The sequence below is a fragment of the Phyllobates terribilis genome, unplaced genomic scaffold (assembly GCF_046119375.1).
Source record: "Phyllobates terribilis strain yellow unplaced genomic scaffold, ASM4611937v1 Scaffold_9__5_contigs__length_417890890, whole genome shotgun sequence".
Lineage (NCBI taxonomy): Eukaryota > Metazoa > Chordata > Amphibia > Anura > Dendrobatidae > Phyllobates > Phyllobates terribilis.
In genome coordinates, this window is record NW_027362769.1 from 55857533 (window position 1) to 55863532 (window position 6000).

Here is a 6000-nt window from a genome sequence, read left to right on the forward strand (position 1 = left end):
GCTAAAATCGCTTGGAAAGCGCTTGTCAACCCACATGCGGAAATGCATGTGAAGAACGCTTCACATCCGCATGTCCCTGGCAGGAAAAACGCATGTACAATCCGCATGTACAATCCACATGCGTTTTTTCTGCCAGGGAGATGCAGAAACGCTCAGGAAAATATCCTGAGCATATCTACATCGTGGGCACATAGCCGCATACTTCAGACATATAAAAAACTAAAGTGTTGTGAATACAAATTTCAAATATTGAAAAATAGGTGAACTTCACATGTAGAGTTTGAATGATATATACTCCCGCTACTCATGGAGATGGATAGGGCAGCTTTAAGGGAAATTGAGGAGGCTGTTTTTTTGATAGGTGTAATTTCAACATTTTCCTAATACTTAGCATAAATTATCATATTTTTCACTTTAATGCTTTCTATAAAAAACTCAGGAGGACTACATAGTAAAAAATTAGGAAAAACACTTTTCCAACTAATTACAAATTTCCTGGAGGTGTAGATATGTGGAGAAGTCAATTACACTAATTTTAATGCTTTAGGGTACAATAGAGTAGTTAGAGATCTAATATTAATGTTTCTCTGCAGCATGTGTATTATACTCATACAGCTTTACAGCAGGCAAATTATATGCATTCACTACAATGCACACAAACACATCACTTCTGCATCCACAGGACATGCACACCAAGCTCTGCTATATATGCATACACAGCTCTGCTACATATATACACAGAGTTTTCTAATATAACCACCCAGCTCTCCTACAACATCATGAAAGTCCTTCCAGGAATGTGACTGATCACATGACCTGAAAGGTTCAATGGCTAATCAACAACTTTGTTTGATTGGGACCCTATCCATGCCACCTCACATATCAGGAGTGGCGTTATTCTTTTCATAAAGAGGTCCAAGGGCTAGTCTTGCAGAAGTTTTTTCAGCTACACAGGATGTGCAACATCCGTGCAAGTCCTGGTGTCTTTCTCTCCTGCACTGCACCGATCAGATAGATCAGTGTGGGGCAGGAGAAAGGAGAACAGTTCTTTCAGTGATCAGGAAGGATGCTGTCAGCGTTTTCCTCCATCAGAATAAGCTGCCTCTAGACTGCAAGAAACACACACATTTTAGCATCATTTTGATTGTCTAAAATATACTGCAGCTAAAAATTACATTTGGTTTACAATGCATTTTGCCAGGTATGTTGTCACTTGTCACAGCTAAGAATTTTACATGCTGGGTTTTTTTATGGCACATTTAGCACTGATAAGTTGTCACACTCTTGCTTAATATGTTAACATTCTGTCTGTAAACTGTATATGCATAACTACCTTTTTGAAGCATTATTGAGATTTACTTAAGAACGTGGGGCCCAATAAATACCATCAATGGTGCCCAGTCCAAGAGATGGTGGATCCTATAGGTAAACACCACCTCATCATGCACTAAAACTTACTAAAAAAAAAAAAGATGTGAAGTTCACACATATAGAAAATGGACATTTTGTGAATACATATTACACGTATTGTAAAATAGATACAACTCATATGTAGAGTTTGTTTGATAAACCTTCCTGCTACTTTGTCTAAATTAGAAGCAAATTGGTTGAACATTACTTCTACCTAAAATGGCAGAAAACGCACCTATCTTGGTGATGGACAGGACAGCTAGAGTGGATATGGAGGAGGCTGTTATTTTTTTTTTTAATAGGTGTACTTTCACCAATTTGCTGATAATTCATTGAAAGTAGATGATCGGTACAATTGATGGCAATGCATTTTTTAAAGCTGTATTGTCATGAGTCAAATTTGATCATGTTAGGTTCTTGCATAGGTCCTATAGCATTGATAAGTTTCCACCCTCTTTCCTACATACACACATCTCTCCTGCATACACACACATCTCTCCTGCATACACACAACTCTACTACTATCACACACGCAGTTTTCCTAAATACACACACAACTCTCCTCCATACACAAACACAGTTCTAACACATATAGCTTTTCTACAGCTTTGAAGTATGCACTTACACCTCTGTTACATACACGCACTGTTTTGCTACATACTTGTACACAGCTTTCTTACATACACCAACAGCTCTCTTATATACTCATGCAGCTCCACACACACAAACACTTATATATATATATATATATATATATATATATATATATATGTACACTCATCCATCGTATACATTACCACATCTTGAAATTCCTTCCAGGAATGTGACTGATCACATGACCTGAAAGGTTCAATGGCTAATCAACAACTTTGTTTGATTGGGACCCTATCCATGCCACCTCACATATCAGGAGTGTCGTTCTTCTTTTCATAAAGAGGTCCAAGGGCTAGTCTTGCAGAAGTTTTTTCAGCTACACAGGATGCGCAACATCCGTGCAAGTCCTGGTGACTTTCTCCCCTGCACTGCACCGATCAGATAGATCAGTGTGGGGCAGGAGAAAGGAGAACAGTTCTTTCAGTGATCATGAAGGATGCTGTCAGTGTTTTCCTCCATCAGAATAAGCAGCCTCTAGACTGTAAGAAACACACACATTTTAACATCATTTTGATTGTCTAAAATTTACTGCAGCTAAAAATTACATTTGGTTTACAATGCATTTTGCCAGATATGTTGTCACTTGTCAAAGCTAAGAATTTTACATGCTGGGTTTTTTTATGGCACATTTAGCACTGATAAGTTGTCACACTCTTGCTTAATATGTTAACATTCTGTCTGTAAACTGTATATGCATAGCTACCTTTTTGAAGCAATATTGAGATTTACTTAAGAACGTGGGGCCCAATAAATACCATCAATGGTGCCCAGTCCAAGAGATGGTGGATCCTATAGGTAAACACCACCTCATCATGCACTAAAACTTACTAAAAAAAAAAAAGATGTGAAGTTCACACATATAGAAAATGGACATTTTGTGAATACATATTACACGTATTGTAAAATAGATAGAGCTCATATGTAGAGTTTGTTTGATAAACTTTCCTACTACTTTGTCTAAATTAGAAGCAAATTGGTTGAACATTACTTCTACCTAAAATGGCAGAAAATGCACCTATCTTGGTGATGGACAGGACAACTAGAGGGGATATGGAGGAGGCTGTTATTTTTTTTTTAATAGGTGTACTTTCACCAATTTGCTGATAATTCATTGAAAGTAGATGATCGGTACAATTGCTGCCAATGCATTTTTTAAAGCTGTATTGTCATGAGTCAAATTTGATCATGTTAGGTTCTTGCATAGGTCCTATAGCATTGATAAGTTTCCACCCTCTTTCCTACATACACACATCTCTCCTGCATACACACAACTCTACTACTATCACACACGCAATTTTCCAAAATACACACACAACTCTCCTCCATACACAAACACAGTTCTAACACATATAGCTTTTCTACAGCTTTGAAGTATGCACTTACACCTCTGTTACATACACGCACTGTTTTGCTACATACTTGTACACAGCTTTCTTACATACACCAACAGCTCTCTTATATACTCATGCAGCTCCACACACACAAACACTTATATATATATATATATATATATATATATATATATATGTACACTCATCCATCGTATACATTACCACATCTTGAAATTCCTTCCAGGAATGTGACTGATCACATGACCTGAAAGGTTCAATGGCTAATCAACAACTTTGTTTGATTGGGACCCTATCCATGCCACCTCACATATCAGGAGTGTCGTTCTTCTTTTCATAAAGAGGTCCAAGGGCTAGTCTTGCAGAAGTTTTTTCAGCTACACAGGATGCGCAACATCCGTGCAAGTCCTGGTGACTTTCTCCCCTGCACTGCACCGATCAGATAGATCAGTGTGGGGCAGGAGAAAGGAGAACAGTTCTTTCAGTGATCATGAAGGATGCTGTCAGTGTTTTCCTCCATCAGAATAAGCAGCCTCTAGACTGTAAGAAACACACACATTTTAACATCATTTTGATTGTCTAAAATTTACTGCAGCTAAAAATTACATTTGGTTTACAATGCATTTTGCCAGATATGTTGTCACTTGTCAAAGCTAAGAATTTTACATGCTGGGTTTTTTTATGGCACATTTAGCACTGATAAGTTGTCACACTCTTGCTTAATATGTTAACATTCTGTCTGTAAACTGTATATGCATAGCTACCTTTTTGAAGCAATATTGAGATTTACTTAAGAACGTGGGGCCCAATAAATACCATCAATGGTGCCCAGTCCAAGAGATGGTGGATCCTATAGGTAAACACCACCTCATCATGCACTAAAACTTACTAAAAAAAAAAAAGATGTGAAGTTCACACATATAGAAAATGGACATTTTGTGAATACATATTACACGTATTGTAAAATAGATAGAGCTCATATGTAGAGTTTGTTTGATAAACTTTCCTACTACTTTGTCTAAATTAGAAGCAAATTGGTTGAACATTACTTCTACCTAAAATGGCAGAAAACGCACCTATCTTGGTGATGGACAGGACAGCTAGAGGGGATATGGAGGAGGCTGTTATTTTTTTTTTAATAGGTGTACTTTCACCAATTTGCTGATAATTCATTGAAAGTAGATGATCGGTACAATTGCTGCCAATGCATTTTTTAAAGCTGTATTGTCATGAGTCAAATTTGATCATGTTAGGTTCTTGCATAGGTCCTATAGCATTGATAAGTTTCCACCCTCTTTCCTACATACACACATCTCTCCTGCATACGCACAACTCTACTACTATCACACACGCAATTTTCCAAAATACACACACAACTCTCCTCCATACACAAACACAGTTCTAACACATATAGCTTTTCTACAGCTTTGAAGTATGCACTTACACCTCTGTTACATACACGCACTGTTTTACTACATACTTGTACACAGCTTTCTTACATACACCAACAGCTCTCTTATATACTCATGCAGCTCCACACACACAAACACTTTTATATATATATATATATATATATATATATATATATATGTACACTCATCCATCGTATACATTACCACATCTTGAAATTCCTTCCAGGAATGTGACTGATCACATGACCTGAAAGGTTCAATGGCTAATCAACAACTTTGTTTGATTGGGACCCTATCCATGCCACCTCACATATCAGGAGTGTCGTTCTTCTTTTCATAAAGAGGTCCAAGGGCTAGTCTTGCAGAAGTTTTTTCAGCTACACAGGATGCGCAACATCCGTGCAAGTCCTGGTGACTTTCTCCCCTGAACTGCACCGATCAGATAGATCAGTGTGGGGCAGGAGAAAGGAGAACAGTTCTTTCAGTGATCATGAAGGATGCTGTCAGTGTTTTCCTCCATCAGAATAAGCAGCCTCTAGACTGTAAGAAACACACACATTTTAACATCATTTTGATTGTCTAAAATTTACTGCAGCTAAAAATTACATTTGGTTTACAATGCATTTTGCCAGATATGTTGTCACTTGTCAAAGCTAAGAATTTTACATGCTGGGTTTTTTATGGCACATTTAGCACTGATAAGTTGTCACACTCTTGCTTAATATGTTAACATTCTGTCTGTAAACTGTATATGCATAGCTACCTTTTTGAAGCAATATTGAGATTTACTTAAGAACGTGGGGCCCAATAAATACCATCAATGGTGCCCAGTCCAAGAGATGGTGGATCCTATAGGTAAACACCACCTCATCATGCACTAAAACTTACTAAAAAAAAAAAAGATGTGAAGTTCACACATATAGAAAATGGACATTTTGTGAATACATATTACACGTATTGTAAAATAGATAGAGCTCATATGTAGAGTTTGTTTGATAAACTTTCCTACTACTTTGTCTAAATTAGAAGCAAATTGGTTGAACATTACTTCTACCTAAAATGGCAGAAAACGCACCTATCTTGGTGATGGACAGGACAGCTAGAGGGGATATGGAGGAGGCTGTTATTTTTTTTTTAATAGGTGTACTTTCACCAATTTGCTGATAATTCATTGA